General features: G+C 41.5%; 1 long non-coding RNA gene across 1 annotated transcript in view; it reads left to right on the top strand.

Annotated features, from left to right (window-relative positions):
* Positions 1–23,593, top strand: part of LOC133762368 (uncharacterized) — a 68,172-nt gene extending 44,579 nt beyond the window's left edge. The window contains exon 3 of the long non-coding RNA XR_009866270.1: positions 23,157–23,593. This is a non-coding gene — a long non-coding RNA (uncharacterized LOC133762368). The remainder of the gene's footprint in view (positions 1–23,156) is intronic.
* The last annotated feature ends 208 nt before the right edge of the window (positions 23,594–23,801 follow it).

Below are 23,801 nucleotides of genomic sequence, written 5' to 3'. Positions count from 1 at the left end.
TCAAACTCGCTACCCCCTTGAAGTATACAGACAGATTAATGACATATATCTCAGGGCTTGGAAGACTTTACCCAAAAGAGGTGAGGTCTCGGGGAATTTAACAAAAATTATTCAAGGGTCCAATGAGCCTTTTTCAGAGTTTGTGGGTAAAATGATGGAAGCAGCGGGAAAAATTTTTGGGGACGTGGAGAGTTCAATGCCCTTAATTCAGCAGCTTATATATGAGCAAGCTACTAAAGATTGCAAACGAGCCATAACTCCATGGAAAGGAAAAGGGCTAGAAGCCTGGTTGAAGGCATGTAGGGAAATTGGGGGACCATTAACTAATGCTGGGCTTGCTGCTGCTATTTTAACTGCAACAAAACGTAATAACAATAATGGTGCATGTTTTAAGTGTGGGAAAATTGGTCATTTTAAGAAAAATTGTAAAGAACAAAAGGAGCATAACAATCCTGTGCGACAAATACCTGGCACTTGTCCCAGATGCAAAAAGGGGAAGCATTGGGTTAATGAATGTAGGTCAGTAAAAGACATTAATGGACAACCCCTCGAGACAATAGAAAAGGAGTCAAAAAACGGATATCGGGGCCCCCGTCCCCAGGGCCCGAAAGCATATGGGGCACTACAGGAACCTTCCATGCAGCCACCCCCGAAGTCCGCAGAGCAACCGCGGGCTCCGCAGGGCTGGACCTCCGTGCCACCTCCGGCTTGGTATTAACACAGAGCATGGGAGTACAGATAATAGATACAGACATGCAGGGCCCATTAGAAAAGAATACCGCAGGATTAATCATTGGACGATCATCATCAACGCTACGAGGGTTAATTGTTTTACCAGGAGTAATTGATCCTGACTATGAGGGTGTTATTAAAGTAATGTGCTACTCCCCTTTTGGAGTAATTTCCATTTCCCCTGGCGATCGCGTAGCACAACTTCTGATACTGCAATCAGGTCATGAAAAATACCCCGCCCGGTCACATAACCGTGGCGCATCTGGTTTTGGATCTACAGGAATCGATCTCGCATGTCTAAGCATGGAATTAAATGACCGACCAATGTTACAGATAGAGGTGGAGGGTAAACATTTTTCAGGCTTAGTGGATACAGGAGCAGATCGTAGTGTTATGAGCAAACAATTTTGGCCAAAGGGATGGCCTTTGCAGCATGCCTCTCAAGACTTGGTAGGATTGGGATATCGACAGGCTCCAGAAATAAGTTCTAAGGAACTCCACTGGACAGTCGATAAACAACAAGGCACCTTTCGTCCCTTTGTGGTAGATTTACCTATAAATTTATGGGGTAGGGATATACAAACCCAGATGAAACTCATATTGACTAATGAGTATTCGCAGACTAGCAAAAATATCATGGCAAGACAAGGATATATGCCCAATAAAGGGTTAGGGAAAAATCTTCAGGGTATATCAGAACCGGTGGAGTTAGTTCAAAAAACAGACCGCAAAGGCGTGGGTTTTTCCTAGGGGCCACTGAGGAAAAGCTATTACGTATTCCCTGGAATACGAATAAGGCAGTGTGGGTGCCCCAGTGGCCCCTCAGTCGTGAAAAACTCGCCGCCGCTGGAGAACTTGTACAAGAGCAGCTGATGTTAGAACATATAGAGCCCTCAGTATCGCCCTGAAATACTCCAATTTTTGTCATAAAAAAAAAATCAGGCAAATGGAGGCTTTTGCATGATCTGCGAGCAGTCAATAGACAGATGCAATTGATGGGACCAGTACAGAGAGGACTGCCTCTTCTGTCTTCCCTTCCAAAGGGCTGGCCTATGCTAGTGGTAGACATTAAGGATTGTTTCTTTTCCATACCTTTACATTCTTTAGATCGAGAGCGATTTACTTTTACTCTCCCTTCAGAAAATCATAAAATGCCTAACGCAAGGTATCAATGGAAAGTGTTGCCTCAAGGCATGGCTAATAGCCCTACTCTTTGCCAATTATATGTTAATCAGGCTATCGCACCAGTACAAAAACAGTTTTCACAAGTCCGTATCATTCATTATATGGACGACATTCTTATCACAGCTCATTCACAGCAATTAGTAGATAAGGCCTTTACATTGCTCTCCTCCTGCCTTAACGCATATGGTCTTTCTATTGCCCCAGAAAAAATACAACAATCTGATGTGGTGCAATTTTTAGGAGCAAAAATTACTACAACTTCCATTCGGCCACAAAAGCTCTGCATTAGCACTCAAAACCTATGCACACTAAATGATTTTCAAAAACTACTAGGGGACATAAATTGGCTACGTGGATATTTACCGCTGACCCGAAACGACCTGCAACCTTTGTTCTCTATTCTGGAGGGCAATCCAGATATTGCCTCTCCTCGTCAACTTACTCCTGAGGGCGTTAAAGCTCTGCAACTCGTAGAAAAGGCCATTAGTAAAGCCCAACTATGTAGGTTTAATCCGTCAAAAAAATTACTACTATGCATTCTTGCTACGCCCACTACACCTACTGGAGTGGTGTGGCAAAATGCTCCTTTATGGTGGATACATGGTAATTCAGCGGGTGTAAGAACATTGCGGTATTATCCTGAATTAGTAGCTCATTATGCTCTTCTGGGTCTCAAGTTTTGCACAATGCATTTTGGTAAACATCCTGATGAGCTGATTGTGCCTTATACTCAAATGCAAATTGAGACTCTCGCCAGTACCACTAACGTTTGGCCTATTGTTCTAACTGCCTTCTCAGGTGTAATTGATAATCACTTGCCAGCGGACAAATTATTAACTTTTGTGCAGCGAAATTTAGTTTACTTTCCTAAACTTACAAAGAGCAAACCCATTCCAGCTGCAACAACTATTTATACTGATGGTTCCAAGACTGGTCGTGGAGCGTATGCTACAACTGATTCGGAGCCTGTGATTCTTCATTTTCGCCCTAACGCCCCTCAAGTGGTAGAGTGCTTAGTGGTATTGACAGTATTTCACACATTTTCAGATGAACCCATTAATATTATCTCAGATTCCCAATATGTGGTAAATGCTGTCCGTTCACTAGAGGTTGTAGCTCATATACAGTCGCATAGCACGGTAGCCCCAATATTTCGACAAATCCAGCAAGCTATCCTGGTTAGACGTATGCCCTTTTTCATTGGCCATATAAGAGCTCATTCTGGCCTCCCTGGACCTATGAGTAAAACTAATGCCAAGGTAGATATCGCAACCCGTAATAGTGTCTTTGTATCTCTGACTTCTGTTGACCTAGCAAAAAACTTTCATGCCTCTTTTCATGTTCCAGCTAATACGCTGCGCTTGCGCTTTCATATCTCCAGAGAACAAGCTCGGCAAATTGTAAAGGCCTGTCCAGATTGTGCAATATTCCTCCATCCGCCACATTCTGGTGTTAATCCTAGGGGACTAAAACCTTTATCCTTATGGCAAATGGATGTTACACACATCCCAAAATTCGGTAGGCAAAAATACGTACATGTCTCAGTGGACACATATTCTGGTGTCATTCATGCCACTTCCTTGTCTGGGGAACGTGTAGCACAGGTGAAACTTCATTGTCTTGAGGCTTGGGCAGCTTGGGAAAAGCCTGCCCTCATAAAAACTGACAATGGGCCCGCTTATACTTCAAAAGGCTTCGCTACCTTTATGTCACAAATGCAAGTAGCTCATAAAACTGGCCTACCGTATAATCCTCAAGGCCAAGGCATTGTGGAGCGCGCTAATCGCTCCCTAAAAGAAACATTACAAAGACAAAGAGGGGGAATTGCGCTCCATGCAACCCCCAGAGAACGCCTCGCTATTGCATTATACACTCTCAATTTCTTACATTTTAATACAGAGAATGAATCAGCGGCCATGAGGCATACAAAAAATCCTGTACAAACTAGCCAAAAGGTCATGTGGAAAGATGTACTAGATAACAAATGGTATGGCCCGGATCCTGTGATACAGAGATCCAGGGGAGCAATTTGTGTTTTTCCGCAGGAACGACCAGACCCGATCTGGATTCCAGAAAAACTAACAAGGAGAGTGACAGATAAGAAAGAAGAGGAACGACAAGAGAACACGAGGCATGATAATGAAACGTCTGACATGGATACTGATGGGACTATGGTTGACATTTCCCATGACGATATCAAAGGATGTGACCCTGTGGGCCATTGCGAGAACATGGCCAATACCTAAGCCAGTGTTCTCTAGTGATAAGATGTTTCCTCAATTGTATACTAGAGACTGTCAGTTAGAAATACCGTGCAAAACACCACAAAATATGCAACAAATGCGATATAATGCTACTAATGTTACCCTCTATAATAGCTTGTGTTTTTCTATGAACTCGCAGAGTCCCTGTATACAGATTCTTTCATATAACCTTAGTTGGATATATGATCCCTTTAAATATCTAAATCCTGACCTCTCGATCCCAATGGTGCTCGAGGCCCTTACAAAGATTGCTCTAGGGAGCACAAATGGAACAGGAGGAGGAGGTAATAGCACCGTGGCTAATGTCACTACACTCCTGATCACAGCCAACATAACAGTTCCTTTTTTAATACAGACAGGAACCAATTCCAGTGCTTCATGGAACATATCTAGACCTGTACCAAAGTGCATCACTCGGGAATTCAGTTATCCCCCGCGATTTGGTGATTGCACAGAAAATGTAGAAACCCAAGAACCGTATAAATTTTCTCCTAAATTCAAATTATATCAGAAACCCAGAGCGGGCAATCCTTTAGCCTCCTGGGTATTGTGGAATAGACGTGGAGCTAGTATGGATTTGTCCCCTTTGGCAAGGCTTGATTCTATTAATATAAGCCTCTATAATGCTAGTGGCAGTTATAACATAACTAGTCACGTACTCAGTAACTTTACATCGCATTCTTTGCATAATATGAGCCTCCTGTCTAGTCATGTTTGTGTCGATCCTCCCTTTATTTTTCTTTTGACAGATAAACAAGATAATGGGACGATAATAGAATGTGCAGGAAATGATACATGCTATTTAACCCAGTGTTGGAATGGAACTCAGAAAACTATGGTAGTAATGCGTGTACCTACCTATGTTCCTATACCAGTAGTGGCTGACCCAGAGGAATTTCCTCTGGCAGTTTTGTTTCGACAGCCACGGGACTTTGGGGTTATAGCCATTGTAACGGCAATTGTCGCCTCTGCCGCAGCGGCTGTTACGGCGGGAGTGGCCATGGCTTCCACTGTTCAAACTGTGCAGACTATTAATGACGTCGTAAAAAGATCATCAGACGCTCTATTTGTCCAGGAACGCATAAATGATCATCTGGCTTCAGGGGTGCTACTATTAAATAAACGCATGGACTTGCTGCAAGCAGCTATGGAAGATCTTTTTGAAGTCACCAGCCTAGGTTGCGTTCAGAGACTGCACCATATGTGTGTTACGCCATATCCAGCCTCTCTAAATGAGTCAAGAAAACTTGGGTCTTATCTATCAGGGAACTGGTCTATGGAATTTGGGGAACTTCAGCAAAATCTTACTATCATGATTTTGCAGCTGAATGAAACTAGAGCATCTGTTGTCACTCTGAAAGGGTTTTCTGATTATATATTACAGGGGTTACAATGGTTCAAAGAATGGGTGGGGGTTGGATTGTTCGGAGCTGTATTACTATCAGGGCTATTGTGTACTCTTTTTGTTCTTTTCCGATTAGTACGGAGCCGCAAGCGCGAAAAAATTGCTCTCCTGCAAGCAATGGCCGCAATTGAGGCAGGCAGTTCCCCCGCGGTTTGGCTCAGCATGTTTAAAGAAGCTTAAAGAATGTCCTTGCACTCAGGGGCCATAGTGCCATTGCACCTGATAAGGAATTCTTTCATCTGGGATATTGCCTTAGCACTCCGAGAGCTTTTGCTCATTGCACCGGAATGGGAGTATCCCTGAGCACAGGCGCCCCTTGATCGGCCAGCACATCATGAGGTGAAGGCCTGATCGGGGATAAGACCTCATTTGCTGTAAAAAACAAAAAAGGGGGAACTGTGGCAGCATGCCTACGTGCTAGAGTAAAGGTTGCTTGCATGCCTACGTGCTAGAGTAAAAGTTGCTTGCATGCCTACGTGCTGGAGTAAAAGTTGCTTGTGTACTCTCCCAAACAGCTTTAGATAAGTGTCTATGTGAAGGCACTAATGTTTAACAGGGCCAGTTCCTGCTCCCCTGGTAAGACATGTTTACTCTAAAGTTTCCTGTTTTTGTGGGTCTGTATTGTGCTGCTCTTTCGCCATGTTTAGACTTAAGATAATGTTTGACTATGTACTGGGACAGGGGATGGGTACATAAGCAGTGGAAGAAATGTGTTTAGCGCCTCTCCGCCTACATCTGTATTGACAACCGAGTGGCGTCTCAATAAACCGTGATCGAAGAAGGATCTTCGTGCCGTTAATTCTGTGCCTTGCTGGTCAAGGCTCGCCGCAATATCGTATGGCAACCCAAATCCTGATAGCATATGTGGCACCCCAGATGTTACTTCTGGGGAGTTTTAAGAGGCCACATTTTTGTATAAATTTTAGGGGTCATTTCCGATATCACTTGGATTGGTGTGCTAATTTCTGTGACCTTCTCTTTCATAGGATCATTACAAAATTCTAAATCTCAAAGAGTATTGTTTACTCTTTGGTATCTTATGTGGTGCTTAGCACACTTCTGTGCTAAAACTAGACACACATCAAATACAAGTTGATTGGTTATGACTAGAGAATTAGACACCTGCTGGGCAAGCCATGAAGTGTTACTTATAAATTACTTTTAATGAAATTTGCTACTGGAGCTTTCCCCAGGGACCTCATGTTTCCAGCCTGTATCTGTGAGGACAGTGTGCATTGAGCAAGGGCTGGCTGGCATGGCATGAGACATTCATTTTGGCCCTGCATAATCCACTTAAGAAATGATAAAGGCATTTTCATCTTTGACAGATGTCCAGGTATTCTTTGGTTCATAAGATTGCCATGCTTTTGAAAATAGAAGCTATGAAAGCTAGCATTATAAGCATCCGGTGCAATTTCACAGAACAGATATGTATCCACAAACACACAGTTCTCATATTGGAACAGTAGCCTGGGGCATTTCCGGTCTCTGCTCTGAAGACATCCTTCATTCTTGGGAAATCAGCTCTGCTATTCCCATTAGAGTCCTTTCACCTCAACTTCTAATTTTCTTCTAGGATGCAATAATGAATAAAAAGCTCAGGTTGTTTAAGAAAATATTTCTGGAGGGAATACATAGTCTTAGATCTTGCCAATAAAGCGATTTTCATCAGACTCTGTGGATTTCAGGCTCAAGACTTTACCAAATGCAACAACAGAAAGTAATATGAAAGAGAACTGAAAACGCAGGCTCCCAACTCCCAACACAAGTGCTCGGCTGGGCTTTGGGAGCAGACCATTGCCATACCCCGGTCGGGATTTTATGAGAGCGCTTGTCTGACGTTCTGGGCTGTTGTGCCCAAGCGATTAGGGGCCTGCAGAAGCTCACTGGAAGCAGACCATGATAAGTTTGGAGTAGGGCCTTTTCTGTCTTCAGGGGTTTGTTGCTTCTCTCCCTGCTGCATCTCCCAGATCCCAAGAGTGAGTGTTTACTTCCCAATACACAATCTACTTGCCACGGGGTATAGTTGTAGGGATTTATAACGAGATGGTTCATTTATCCAATTGACAATAAAGCAACATTATGCTAAGAGACTACAATGAGAATGGCAATCATAGCAGCAGTTTTTGTGGCCTGACACTGCACTCCAGATGCTGTGGTAAATCCATGCTATTTAATTCCTGCAGCAGCCACAATACAGGTAGGGAAATGGAAATCAGAGGTCAAAGGAACTCACCAGGATGCTCAAGGCAGTCTCAGACATTGCACTTGGACCCACCTGACTCCAGAGTCAATGCTCCCGCAGACTACCCTGACTTTGAGTTTGGTAGACAACCTTCTTTGAAGGAAAGTAAGAATAAGTCCTTTGTCTTTACCATTTGGTAGATTTTCCAGCTAGTCAGTAGAATCCAAATGGATAAAGCCAGGTAATTTTCAAAATGGAGAGGGGGATATTCTGGCCCTCTTTTGAAAGCCTGGGTAAACAAAGATCTAGGCACCTAATGTCGTGTTTAAAATGCCCCCTCCTATCTCACTTCTCACTTCACCATGATTTCATTCCCTCTTTCTTGAAGGGTTTTAGGACCCTGCAGCCACCCCGTTCTAGGCTCTGCACATGTGGGTGTTATTCCCTCTGCTGAGTACCCCTCACCAACCCTGTTCACCATGAGTTACTGATCTTTCAGTACAAATTGATCATCACTGCCTCTGGACTGCATCCTCTGACAGTGGGTGATAAACCCCCCAACACCCACCTCCCAAGATCTCCTTTCTGTCTCCTGTTTGCATGCCAGTTGTTGCATTGATCAAACTGTGCTGTCATTTCTTCCTTGTCTATGCTTCTGTGACCCCAGTGATAAAGCAAAATGCACGGGGCTTTGTCAAGTTTTATTTATTTCCATATCTCTGCTACACAACCTGCAAATACAGGTGCTTAATGAATGTGTATAGAACTGACTTGAGATGGCTTCTGTAGGAGGTGGCTAAAGCCACGAGCTACTTCCGCAGCATTTCAAGACGAATGATGTGCGGAGCTTGATAGCAGTGCATTGTGCTTTTTTCATCTTCAGCTGTAAGTGTATTAAGGATGAAAGATGTGTTTGTACTACTGCAAATGTGCTGCAAGTCACCAGGAAGGAGAAGTGAGATATCTGCCCACAGCTCACCGCTACAGAGGCCCACAGCTTGGGAATTGTTTCTAAGAGAAACAGCAGTGTTTGATTGATGCAAAAATCACCAGTTTCCCTCTGTGTTGTCATTAAGAATTGTGGCCATGTGGCTTTTATTTTTTATTTATTTTATTTATTTTGCAATGGGCAAAAGATTTAATGTTGCAAAATGATGTATGATTTGTAGTTGGTTGAGCTGGGTAAATGTTGTTTTCCTCAACCACTATAAACTTATTTGTTCAATCAATCATTTTAACATGGTGCTACAAACCAGGAAATAGGTGGTTTAAAAAGAATAATACCTTGGCAGGATCTACTCAGAACCCTCTGATGTTTATAAAACTTCAACTACCTACTTTGCAGACTGTCTTAAAGGGAAAGTTCATAGAATTTGAAATTTCAGAATTAGATTATTATTCAAGACAAGGGCTAGACTTTTCTAAACTTGTGAGGATTCTCACTTATAGTATTTCTCTATTTACACCCTCTTTTCCTGGAAGAGATGAGAGAAGCCACAGAAACTATGCTTAAGTTCAGAAATGTAGAGAGAATATTCTATACCAGCAAGTTCAAATATAATTTGGACACTTTACCTTCCTTGGTGACAACTCGGTGAGAACTGTCACCTCTGGAATCTGTGTCTGCTATTATCATGTGGGGATAATGTGAGTCCCAATTATATCTCAAGGAAAAGTGAGTTTTCCAAGAGTGTGACCTTGAGGTCCTAGATAGGTTGCAAATGTAGTTTTCAACACTTTAAATTTCAATTTTTTTTTTATTCTCAGCATGAGTGGAATGAACTAGAAAAACCCAGCTATGCATGGAAAACTATTTGCAATTCACATATATTTTGAAAATTTATTTACAATTTTTATTTATTTATTTTCATCTAATTGAAAAGCAAAGTGACAGTGTGAGAAGAAAGAGAGAGAGAGAGAAAGAGAGAGAGAGAGAGAGAGAAAGAGAGAGAGAGAGAATCTTCCATCTGCAGATTTATTTCCCAACAGCCAGCAATAATCAGGGCTGGGACAGGCCAGGAACCAGAACTCCATCTTTTTCTCCCACACAGATGACAGGAGCCCAAGCACTTAGGTCATCATCTTGCTTCTCAGGGTGCATTAGTGGGAAGCTGGATCAGAAATGGAGTAGCTGGGACTCAAGTTGACACCCTGATATGGGGTGTTAGTATTACAAGCGGTGGCTGAACCTGCTGCACCATGTTGCTTGCCCCCCAATTCACACATATTTCAGAAGCATGGAATGGAACCACATGGCAGAGTGATTTTAGAAAAAAAAAAACTTATGGTCAAGTTGATTTTTGTTGCTGTTTAGTATTTTCAGGTTAGCAAGGTCTTGATTACCTTAGTATTTGATATTGCTAAATCAAAGATTGCCAAAGGCCACAGACTAATCCATGTGATGTTGTAGTATGCACTTATCAATTTAGATTTTCTCAGTAAGGACTATGACTGGGGGAGTAATTTTCATTGCTCTGAAAATGCAATACAATGCTCTGAAAAAGTAACAGCACAGTTGGGGCTCATCCCCCTTCCAAAAGAGCACCCAGTACAAATACAGGTACCTGGGCCAGGTCTCACCATGGTATCATAGAGGATTATTATAAAAGCTCTTTCAGTACAGCTTTGAGATACCTGTTGGTCTTGATCTCTGCTCCATCACTCAGAGAGAACTTCTCTTCTGACTCTCCTCCAAAGCTTTGACAGGTGATAAAGAAAGGAAGAAAAGCAAAAGCTAAGAGGAAGGACAAGATAAGAAAGCAGCAGTAGAAATTATAGCCAGTGGGGCCGGTGCTGGGGCGTAGTGGGCTGTTTCCGCCTGCAGTGCTGGAATCCCCTATGGGTGCTGGTTCGAGTCCTGGCTGCTCCTCTTCCAGTCCAGCTCTCTGCTGTGGCCTGGGAAAGCAGTAGAAGATGGCCCAAGTCCTTGGGCCCCTGCACCCACATGAGAGACCCAGAAGAAGCTCCTGGCTCCTGGCTTCAGATAGGCTCAGTTCTGGCTGTTGCAGCCATTTGGAGAGTGAACCAGCAGATGGAAGACCTCTCTCTCTCTCTCTCTCTCTCTGACCCTCTGTAACCCTGCCTTCCAAATAAAAAAATGTCTTTAAAAAATTTTTTTAAAAAGAAATCATATCCAGCACAGTAATTCTACTTTCTGAAACAATAAATACAATTTGTGATCTGGCAATAGGATTAGAATATTTGTCAAAACTAACCTGGAGACCAGACATATGGATCTCTTATTAACCACAATTACAATTAGATGACAAAGGGCCGATGCTGTGGCGTAGCAGGTGAAGCTGCCGCCTGCTTTGCTGGCAACCCATTTGGACACTGTTCAAGTCCTGGCTGTTCCACTTCTCATCCAACAATCTGCTATGCCTGGGAAAGTAGTAGAAGATAGCCCAAGTCCTGGCTCCTGGCTTCAGATCAGCACAGCTCTGGCTATTGCAGCCAATTGGGGAGTGAACCAGTGGATGGAAGACCTCTCTCTCTGCCTCTGCTTCTCTCTGTGTGTAACTCTGACTTTCAAATAAATAAATCTTCAAAAAAATTAGATGACCATGTAATTTTAGAGGTAACAAAAAGCTAGGATGCTTTAAAAAACAGTTGGATACCTCGTTGTTGGAGAAAATTAATGCAATAGATAGAGCTGGAGATTCTGACCCCTAGTTTTTCCTAACAAATTCATTTGTTCGTTCATTCATATGCTTACTTGACAAATTGTTATTGAGTACCACACTCTGCGGACTGATGGATGGAGGGTAGGGCTTAAGGTAGATTTTAGCAAATAAATGATTACATCTTTTGGACCCTGAACTTGTGCAATAGGTTGTATATTTACTATCTGCCATGGATAGAAGCAATCACTTATTATATTCTGCTTTTAGAGAATTTTGTGTCCAGTTTGGCTTCTAAATTTTAATTCAGATCTTTGGGAATAATGATAATTTTAGACTAGGACAAGACAGTACTTGAAGGACATTAGGATCTGTGAGAATACCTCAAAGATAGTGAAAATGGTTCACTAGGACATTAACGATAGAAACAATAGTGAAAGAAGCTGCCGTTCCTGAGCACCTACCACACATGTGTTATAGACAAAGCACTTAACAGATAGTTAGCCTGTATCCCAATGGCCTCCAGAAAGGGCAGTATAAAACCTACGTTATACATGCCACACTTGTGAATAACCTCCCAAAGGCACATGGCCAGGCATGAAGAATGAACCTCTCCATCTTTTGTTGAAGTTAGATATCTGGGCTTGTTACAGTCAACATAAAGCTGGGTAGGTCAATAATCACAGACCCCTCCTCCCACACGTATACATTCAAAGATCACTCAACTACTTTATTTGTGTGGGTTTCTTCTTCTGCACCATTGAGCTGTTTATGCAAGAGTGCGTACCTGCATGCAAGTTTGTATACTCTCACACACACCCCTGCCCCCACATTCTCTCTCTTACTCCATCGTTTCACTGCCAAGCTATGGACTCAGGACTCAGCTGATTTGTTCTGAGAGTCCTTTCTTCATTCATCAACCTTCAGTGGCTGCCCACTGGTTGTAGAAAATCAAGGTCAAGGGCCTATGTCTGATAAGTCCTTTCACACCCATCCCTTGTGTTGACAGACACACAGCAAACCTTCCTCCATTGCCCTGTAGCTGCTTTGCCGCAGGTTCCATTGCAGAAATTCACAAATGATCTCCACACTCTTCTGCACTTACTTCACAGAGTTTCTGGGTTCTCTGCAGAGAATGTCAATACCAATCTTTATATATATATATATATATATATATATACATATATATACACATATAAAATATAATGCCCACTTATATGTAATATATAATACATATAATATATAAATATATATTTTTAATATATTTTAATATATTTAAATTATTATATATTATTGTGCTGAGTCCCCAAACCAGCCCTTACACTGGGAGGTTCCACACTTGTTAGCTGATGAGACAGCAGGTGGAGGATGGATCAAAAGAAGGGAGAGGGCATAGCCTAGCAGGGCAGAGAAGGGCCTGGTCTCCAAGGAGGACAAGCAATCCCTCCTTACCAAATGTGTGGAGTCTGAGCAGAAAGTAGGTGAGAAAGAGTTGGCAGGTTCCGCTCTTCCACACGGATGCTTCAGTGACCGGGATAATAATCACGTGGGTATTTTTTTCTGAAGTCTATCACCAACTCCATTGTTGCTGTTGCTTTCTCACTTGATAGCTTAACATGGTTGCACCTGTCAGCAGTGAGCAGCTGTCACAGAAAATGTGTGGAGAACAGTGGGTTTGTGTGTAATACACAAGGGTTTGTGTCTCAACTTGCATTAAAATCTTTACTTATCAACAGCTGATATTTGAACAGCTCTGATTTATTTCAGGTTGTGGGCGCTCCTTTGCATGCCTGTCTCATAGCCTTTTTCTAGGCTGAGTAATTATACTCTAATTACTCATTTCTGAGCATCTACAGGCAGGACATGCACTGTATCTTGGTATCATCAAGTCCTAAGACAACTACCTAGAACTATAAACTCCCAATAAATAATTATTATTTATTAATGGATAACAAAGTAGAAGAGGAGGTAAGGTGAACCTGGGGACGGCCCTCAGAAAATACCAACTGGTGGTGTCTTCTTTAGATGCTCCCATCTGCGGAGGGCTGCAGCTGTGGTGACGTTTGTGGGAGCTGAGAACAATTTAATTCTGTTACTGTTCACATGAGATACTAATCCTTTGGAACACCTGCAATCAGCAAAATGATTAACTCATTCCAGAGGAGCCTGTGTCTTTCTTAGACTGAGTTTGCTGGGACAAATTCTTGTGGCAATTGTGACATTAGGAAATCCCACTGCATTTCCCATTCCAGTCCAAAGCAGCAGAAGCCACTTTGGGTATCTTTCCTTACTCTTAATCTCACCCTACATGCTTTTATGTGAGTACTTTTTATTTCTTCCTATTTTTTTTTAAAGATTTATTTATGTGAGAGGTAGAGTTACAGACAGAGAGAGAGGTCTTCTACTCAATGATTCATTCCTCAAATGTCTGCAACAGCCAGAGCTAGGCTGATGCAAAACCAAGGAGCCAGGAGCTTCTTCCTGGACTCCCACATGGGTATAGGGGCCCAAGCATTTGGGCTATCTTCTGCAGCTTTCCCAGGCCATAGCAGAGAGCTGGATCAGAAGAGGAGCAGCCAGGACTAGAACCAGCACCCATATGGGATGCCAGCACTGCAGGCGGAGGCTTAGCCTACTATGTCACAGCGCTGGCCCCGTGAATACTTTCACCTAACCCAAAACTATACTGCAGATTGTCCTTTCTCTCTGTTCCCCACCCTCTTTCCCCCTTGACACCTTCCTGTTGTGCATTTAATGTGTTAAACCACATTTTTACATCTTTAGCTTCTTTACTGGAACCTGGCACCTCTTGCCTAAACTGAAAGCCGACAGCCCCTTGAGCTGCTGGATCTTACTTGACCCTTTTCAATGGCCTGGCCCTATTCTTCCCAGCCCACATGACTTCAAACTGAGCATTCAAACCAGCAAACGTTTTATCCTGCCTGCCACTTTTGAAATGCTTGTCACCTAAAAATTACAGCTCCTTGAAATCCGTACCTCTTTCACTAGTTGTAAACTCCAAACATCTGCCTACATGCTCTACTGTGGCAACATCAGTTACCTTCAGTACACCAAAGCTTGTATTTCTCATCCTGATATCCCTTGTGTGGTCTGGATGGTCAAATTCAAGTTCTACCTCTATTAGTCCATTTTGATGGCCCATTAACATCGCAGACTCAACCGGGACTGGACTCGTTTTAAACATCCTTGACGCCCAGAGCTACCTGGTAAACTCATTATCATTGGAATTGTAGGAAATTATTGGAGCTACAGGAAACTGGGGAGCAATGTTTAATATGAAGGAATTCTGCTTTCTAATTTTGTTTGCCTGCTCTCCCTTACAATCCTTACAATCAACACACAGTACTTGACTTGTTAGTAATATTTAAGCTGCCCCTTTGCTAAAATAATTTGGTTTTTAAAGTTTACTAATTCATATGGAATAGGGAACTACAAATTATCATTATATTAACGAAACATAAAATATTAAGTATGGTAATTTTTAAACTAAATATCTTTTCTTTTCTTTTTTTTTTTTTTTTTAAAGATTTATTTCTTTACCTGAAAGGTAGAGTTACAGAGAGAGAAGGAGAGACAGCAAGAGATCCCTCCATCTGCTGGCTCGCTCCCCAAATGGCTGCAATGACCAGGGCTGGGCCAGGCTGAAACCAGGAGCCAGGACCCTCCTCCAGGTCTCCCACATGGGTGCAGGGACTCGAGGACTTGGACCATGCTCTGTTGCCTTCCCAGGTGTACTAGCAGGGAGCTAGCTTGGAAGTGGAGCAGTGGAACCTGAACAGGCCCCCATATGAGATGCTGGTGCTGCAGGCCTTGGCTTAACCTGCGGACACACAGTGCCCCCCACCCCCAGTTTTGTTTTCTGCAGTTTTAGTTAACCATAGTCAACTGTGGTCAAAAAATATTAAATGGAAAATTCCGGGAATACATAGCTCATATGGAGGCTAGCACTGTGGCGAGGTGGGCTAACTTCTGCCTGAGGTGCCAGAATCCCGTATGGGCGCTGGTTCAAGTCCTGGCTGCTCCTCTTCCAATCCAGCTCTCTGCTGTGGCCCAGGAAAGCAGGGAAAGATCCCCAAGTGCTTGGGCCTCTGCACCCACGTGGGTGACCCAAAGGAGGCTCCTAGCTCCTGGCTTCAGATCGGCTCAGCTCCAGCCATTGCTGCCATCTGGGGAGTGAACCAGCAGATGGAAAATCTTTCTCTCTGTCTCTCTCTCCCTCTCTCTGTAACTCTACCTCTCAAATAAATAAATAAGATCTTTAAAAAAATAGCTCATATGTGCTAAATTGCATACAGTAGAGTGATGAAATCTTGTGCTAATCGTCTTGCTCTGTCCTATCCCAGGCATGAACAATGCCTTTGTGTGACATATCCATGCTACAGAGGCTATCTGCTCGTCAGTTGTTTCGTAGCTATCTGTTGTTGAACAGAATGTTGATTTGTTGCACTTGTGTTCAAGTGACCTCTGTTTTGCTTAATCCCCAAGGTGCAAGAGTAGTGATGCTGGCAAATCAGCTTAAAATCATGCTTAAAAGAAGTTATTCTTGGCCAGCGCCGTGGCTTAACAGGCTAATCCTCCGCCTTGTGGCGCCGGCACACCGGGTTCTAGTCCCGGTTGAGGCACCGGATTCTATCCCGGTTGCCCCTCTTCCAGGCCAGCTCTCTGCTATGGCCCGGGAAGGCAGTGGAGGATGGCCCAAGTCCTTGGGCCCTGCACCTGCATGGGAGACCAGGAGAAGCACCTGGCTCCTGGCTTCGGATCAGTGCGATGCACCTGCCGCAGTGGCCATTGGAGGGTGAACCAACAGCAAAAAGGAAGACCTTTCTCTCTGTCTCTCTCTCTCACTATCTACTCTGCCTTTCAAAAAAAAAAAAAAAAAAAAAGAAGAAGTCATTCTTGAAGTAAAAAGGAGAAAGTTATCAACTTAATAAGGAAAGGAAAAAGTCCTATGCTACAGTTGCTGTGTTCTATGGTAAGAGAAAATGTTTATGAAATTTTGAAAAAGGGAAAAGAATTCATACAGTTTTGCTATTGCACCTCAAACTGCAGAGATGGTCCATGACTCATAAAGGAAAACTTAGCAAGATTTTAAGAGACCACATTCACATGACATTCATTGCAGTATAATATAATTGTTCTATTTTATTATCAGTTATTGTTATTGATTTGTTTCTGTGCCTAATTAATAAATTAAACTTTATCATAGGCATGCAAGTGTAGGAAAAAATAGCATGGTACTTACTATGTGAAATTTCAGGCATCTATTGGAGCGCTTGGATAAGAGGGGCTCACGGTAATATGAGTAGATTCTCACTAGCAAACAAAAGAGAACAAAATGGGGACTTTATGTGAAAAAAATTCTAACAGCAAATAAGTTATTCTTTTTCTGAATACTCACACTGCTTTTTATCGGAGTCCTTAGGTATACATCTCTCCAAGTTGAGGACGGGGAGATTCCCTTCATGTTTGGGCCACTTGGTGGTAGCACAATGCTTCATGACTAGTAATTTGTAGCCATAGTTGTCTAATTAGATGTTCCTGAGGGGTTGCTTTCTCATCCACCAATTAATAATGGTAGCAATTTATGTCAGAAATTCTGTGCTTTAACTCAGAAATCTAAAATCATTTCCAGGAAAATTGTGTAATTGTCTTTGGTAAAATATTCAGTCATTGTAATATTTTCACCTATATCACAGTCATCCCTGGCCAAAGATGCACATTCATACAGATTCACCCCACTGCTCTATGACTCTTCTGGACGATATTTGCACCATGAAAGAGAATACAAATAAACTCACACAGAACAAACTGCTGTTTGCTATCATGACATCAACAGTCATGTGTATTTGTGCTTTGTGCAGACAGCAGCCATTTAGTATGAAGATGTAATCAAGATGAAGCTTTGTTCCAGAACCTGAGCAACTTGAAAACAAGTTCCCTGGACAACTGGGAAGAGGAGCTGGGATTTAGCATGTAGCTGAGGGAATTGCCAACGCCTGCAGCTACGTGGTGGTTCTTTCTCCTTGGAACCCTCCCAATTTATCAGGTCCACCAAGTGCCCATAAGTATCCTCTACCAGCCCAATTTCTTTTTAAAAAATGCATTTATAGTTTTCTTTATTTGAAAGGCAAACAAAGAGTGATAGAGACAGAGAGAGATCTTCCATCCACTCCCCAAATGCCTATAATAACTGGGACTGGATCAGGTGGAAGCCAAAAATCACTAACTCAATCCAGGTCTCCCATATGGGTGGCAGGGACCCAAGTACTTGAGCCATCATCTGGTGCCTCCCAGGATTTGCATTAGCAGGAAGCTTGAATCAAAAGTGGATCTGGGGTTGGGGCAGCATTGTAGTTGTAGAGGGGAGGTTAAGCCGGGACCTGCAATGTTAGCATTCATCCCACATGGGCACCAGTCTGAGTTCCGGCTGCTCTGCTTCAGATCCAGCTCCCTGTTAATGTGCCTGGGAAAGCAGTAGAAGACAGCCCAAGTATTTGGGCCCCTGCACCCGTGTGGGCAACCTGGAGGAAGCTCCAGGCTCCTGGTTGCTGCCCGACTAGCCCTGACCATTGTAGCCATTTAGGTAGTGAACCAATGAGTGGAAGCTCTCTCCCTCCCTCTCTCTTTAACTCTGCCTTTTCTATAAATACATAAAATCTAAAAAAAAAAAAGAAAAAAAAAAGTGGATCTGGGATTCAAACCCAGACACTCCCATTCAGGATGCAGGCATTTCAAATGGTGTCTTAGCTGTGCCAACCGCCTGTCCCACAATCCAAGCTTTGAAGAAAATGCATATGCAAATCCTCTTAGATTCCTCGTGCCAACAAAAATGTACAAGGGTACTTGAAAAAGGTTTTGGAAAATGGAATTAAAAGGTAATTTTATTTTTGTTTAAAATATTTTGAAATCTATGCATAGATTGTTTTGGATACACATTTTTTCATGAATCCTTTATATGCATGGATTTCAAAAAATTTTACACTAAAATAAACTTTTAATCCCATTTCCCAGTTTTAAAAGTATCCTTTTATGATCCATCATATCCTTGTTTTTTATAACTGTCCAACCAAAAGGCTTTACATCTTATGGGTATAAATGATGATTATGATTTTTAAACTTCTAGAAACTAAATAAATATAAACAGACAAAATGCCCTTTAATTTAATCTCACCACTCTTAGATACTTGAAGTCTTGAAATATTCTAATTATCCTTCATTATCTTTGAGCTTAAAGAAAATGTTATTTTCCTAATTTTTAAGTTCTGATGCATTGGCACTAGCCAGCCAAAAGTGATAAATGGTCTCAGAAGATTAAAATGTAAATTTGATTGAAGAAAACAACCTGCAGAAATGTATGCTTCTGTATAATCTGTGTGATTAAATGTTACTTGTTTCAAAGCTAATGTTTCTGACACTTTCAATTACAGCTTTTGAAAGTTTTATTCCACATCATTTAATCTATTTTAAATAACTTTCTCTTTCAGACTTTGCACATCGTGATGCATATTTAGTGTCAATCTCCAATGCAAATTTGGAAATAATCTCTGTCCAATCTCTAGTAAAACTCATGTTATATGGAGATCACAAAGTTTAAATGCTAAATCCACAATCTTCTTTATATAATTCAGAAAGTATTAGGTCTAAGTATGAGGACTATTGTCCTGTTTTGAAAAATGTTTAAAAAATAACAATTCACCATCTCAATCATTTTGAAACGTGTAATTCAGTAGGGTCGACTAAATTCACTTTGTTGTGTAACAGATCTATAGAACTTTTTCATTTTGTAAAACTGAAACTCTGTACCTATTAATATCACCTCCCCATTTTTCCTTGCCCTTGGCTCCTGGCAACCATCATTCTCCTTTTTGTTTCTATCTGTAATGTGTGCTATGGGAAAGTTGATTATTTTAGCTAACTCATATAAATAGGGTGATACAGTCCCTGTCTTTTTGAGACTGGATTGTTTCATCTATGATAATGTGCTTAAGGTTAATATATTTTGTAGCATATGACAGGATATCCTTTTTAAGATTGAATGGTATTTCATCCTGTGTCTACTCCTCACTTTCTTTATCTGTTAATCTGTCTATGGACATTTGGGCTGCTTCACTCTCTTAGCAGGCGCTGGTGCTGTGGCGTAGTGGGTAAAACCACCACCTGCAGTGTCGGCATCCCATATGAGCGCTGGTTGGAGACCCAGCTGTTCCACTTCTGATCCAGCTCTCTGCTATGGCCTACGAAAGCAGTAGAGGATGGCCCAAGTGCTTGGGACCCTGCATCAGCATAGGAGACCCAGAGGAAGCTCCTGGCTTGTGGTTTTGGATTGGCCATTGCAGCCATTTGAGGAGTGAACCAGCAGATGGAAGACTTCTCTCTCTTCTCTGCCTCTGCCTCTCTGTAACTCTGCCTTTCAAATAAATAAAATAAATATTTAAAAAAATCTCTTAGCAATTGTGAATAATGATCAAGGAACATGGGTGTGCTAACATCTCTTCAAGATTCTGCTCTTAATCCCCTTGAATACATAGTGAGAAGTGGTATTATTGAACCAAATGATAATTTTTTACTATTTGAAGATGCTTCATACTGTTCCTCTATTGGCTGTACCATTTTATGTTCCCATCAGGTTATTGTCCACAAGGCATATGATATTAACTAAATATTGAATGATCCTGCTAATTATTAAATAATAACAAAACACAAATACAAGATCATTAGACTGTCATACAGCTAAGCATTCAGTATTTTACATTAGTTTGAAATAGCAAATTTAATAATGTACTGTTTTCCTGCTGCCCAAGGTTTGTATTGTTTTAAATTAGGGGTTGAAGCCTCAGAGCATTGGTTTCCCAATAAACAGATCTAAAAGAGGTTTCCATGGAATACAGAGGAACTATTGTTTCTAGACAATCTCCCCAGTCTGGTGAGAACTAGGAAAGAGTCTCGAGAGTTGAGGTTGAGTGACAGTGCCCCCATTAAGTGCACCATGATGCCTTGAGTTCAGCTGCAACCTCCTGCTGTGGTAGGAAGCTCGTTACATGGATGCCCTACCTAAAATGTGGCATTGCATCTCATTATAGTAGTTTTCTTCTTTTTCTAGTTCCTATGAATCAATGTCCAGGTCACTCCTGTTGGAAAAAGGGTCTGTCGCCATTGCCACTTTTCTTGATAAAGAAACCTGCCCCAATCTCACTGAGAGTGTGTATCGTCAACTGGGAATCTTACCATAGGTCTGTGTGTTATAAAATTATTTCATACATATGAAGCTACTTTAGACCCAAATTGTTCTATAGAGTTAATGCAATTCAAGATCCAGTAAGGTTTCTATAAATGTACACACACTTATTCTAAAATATATATGGGGAGACTTAAACCTAGAATAGATTAGAAAACGATTTTGAGGGGCTGGTGCTGTGGCGTAGCGGGTAAAGCCACTGCCTGCAATGCCAGCATCCCATATGGGTGCCTGTTCCAGGCCCAGCTGTTCCTCTTCCAATCAAGCTCTCTGCTATAGCCTGGGAGCAATGGAAGATGGCCCAAGTTCCCAAGTTCTTGTGCCCCTTCTCTGGCGTAGAAGACCTGGATGAAGCTCCTGGCCCCTGGCTTCAAATAGGCCCAGTTCTGGCCTTTGCAGCCATTTGGGGAGTGAACCAGCAGATGGAAGATCTCTCTCTCTATCTGCCTCTGCCTCTCTATAACTCTGCCTTTCAAATAAATAAATAAATAAATATTTTTAAAAATTTTGAAAAATTGGAACCATTTGGAAGAATCATCTAATTTTAAGATTTGCCATCTAAAAGGTCTTCAGAAAGTTCATAGACATTAGAAAAACCTATGCATGAATTTCAAAGCATTTTTGTACCAACATAAGCTTATCCTTTAATTCCATTTTCCATGAACTTGTTGATGTTTCCTCATGTAGCAGCACCGAGAAAATGTGGTATTGGCAGAGGAATAACCTCATAGATCATTGGAACAGAGAGCTTACAAATAAACCACACAAACATACCCATTCGATTTTTAAAAGTACTTTAATAAGTAATTGTCTCATGTTAGCACAAACTGGCATTTTTGTTCATTTCAGCCTCTCTGCTTCTGTATTTTTGTTTGCAGCACCCGCTCTGATTTGTAGTTCCATCTTCTCCAATTGTATGCTTCTCTCCTCAGTGAAAAACTTCACTGAGCATTCCAACCTGAAATAGCATCTTCTACCTATAGGCCTAGGACAAGGCATTTATTGTTTTAGCTTCTCATTTCAGGCCATGAGTCTAAAATGGGAAATCCAAAGGTTTCAGTATTCAGATGAAAGCAAAGGTTATAGTAGAGGAAAAGCTGGAAGGTAAAAAATTGTTGTGGGCCGATTTTCTCTGTTGAACGTCAAAATTTTTCTGAGAAATGTCAAAACAAGCTATAAGTTTATTGAACACAATAACTGTTTTTATTTATTTACTGCTGAACACATTCATTTATCTGATGGATGAATTTGGTGCTGATCCTATCAGACACTGAGCTGTGGAAACACAAATGCAAAACAAACAAACGTGATCACTGAACTTTTGTGTCCCCTCCTCATCCCACCCCTGGCCAGCTAGCATAGGGTAGATCTTCAAGTCAGCATCTTAGGAAATATTTATTGACAGATTGACTGGATGAGTCAATGGGGGTTATTCAATAAAGGCAACAAATAAGAGCCTCATGATTAGGACTGAAAGACATTCCTGTATAGAATATTCTGCACCCAACATTAGTCTTCCAAAATCTTTTTATTATTTATTTTATTTACTTAAAAGGAAGAGAGAGAGAGAGACAGAAAGAGAGAGAGAGAATCTTCCATCTGCTGATACATTCCCCAAATGGCTGCAATGGCCAAGAGCGGGCCAAGCCAAAGGCAGGAGCTTGGAATTCCATCCAGGTCTCCCACATTGGTGGCAGGAGCCCAGATACTGGGGCCATCTTCCACTCCCTTGTAAGGAGCATGCGTGGGAGATGGGAAGCCAGCTTCACAGGCAGGGGCTTAACCTGCTGCACACAACGCTGGCCTCAACATAATGTTGCAATGTGAAAAAAGATCTCTGGCTACTCACAGATCCCAGGCTGAGAACTCAGGTCTCCAGCACAATGATGATATGAATGAAGCAGAGGGTTTCTCTTCTTTGTGGGTTCGCTGAGGCTTGACACTTACTGAACAGATTCTCCACTTAGTGATCATCACAGCTACCCTAAATGTGGTAAATATACAATTTACTGAGACTGACTCTCAAATGCATAAATGCCCAAGGAGTGCCAAAGGTGGACGTGTACTGCCTCAGGACACAGCAGATAGAATCAGAAACATTTACAAGGGCCCAGAGCAGCACCATGCCTGGCCTCCAGCCTGGAGTCCCCTGGTAATTGCACTCTCATCTGAAAAGGATGGGACAGTTTGTTTCATTAGAAATTCTTGTTCTCAGAACTCCTTGTTTGTCTTAATGGTGACTTACGCAGCAAACACTTGTAAAAACATAAATCATTGATCAGCCATTTTACAAAAGTGTATTTTTGGTTACTAGTAAAGAGATTGGGATAAGGATGTGTAAATCCATCAACAGTAAAATATAGTATTAAGGTCTATGTTTTGATAAGATGGCCAGATAAAATATAAGCTGTCTCATTAAGTTTAAGTTTCAGATAAGTAATGACAAGAATGTTTGTATACTAAGTATATCCTATAATGAGACACTAAAATATCATTTGTTGTTTTTCAGTTTTGAGAGCTGAACGTGGCAACAAGGAGTAACTGCAAATGAACATAAAGGATCTTTTGAGAGCAATATAAATATTTTAAATTTGGATTATGGTGGCTCCATGACTGTAAATTTACTAAAAACCATTGAATTTTGCACTTAAAATGGATGAACTGTGGGATACATAAGTCACATCTAAATAAAGCTTAAAATGGTCTTTTTTATTTTAGATGACTCAGAGGCTAACATTTTTATTAATGGGTTAGTTATGTCTTTCTTGTAGTGTTGTGGTGATCAGCAAATGGGCTGATAACAAGGAGAGATGTTGCAAATGCTACAATACTATATAAACAAAGGATACTCCGATAATATTTCTGTTATTAAGTATAGTGTGCATCTTTTGTGATTGTAGTTTTCTATTAAAGCCACAACATAAATAAAAATTCTTGTTAGGTGTTATTCCCTGCATTTTTGTTAACTGGAACAACTGGACTTCAATTCAGATATTTACTAGTTTAAGATCATATCATGACAAGCATAGAGCCATCAAATCAGAAATTTTCTGAACCTTTCCCAGGGTTATTCCAAAACACTGTGTGCAAGTAATGGAGAAAATCCTTTGTTCGCCCATCTTTTCATTTTGAACTATAATGAAAATGTGCAGGC

The sequence above is a fragment of the Lepus europaeus genome, chromosome 6 (genome assembly GCF_033115175.1).
Source record: "Lepus europaeus isolate LE1 chromosome 6, mLepTim1.pri, whole genome shotgun sequence".
Taxonomy (NCBI): domain Eukaryota; kingdom Metazoa; phylum Chordata; class Mammalia; order Lagomorpha; family Leporidae; genus Lepus; species Lepus europaeus.
This window is presented reverse-complemented; position numbering and strand designations above follow the sequence as displayed.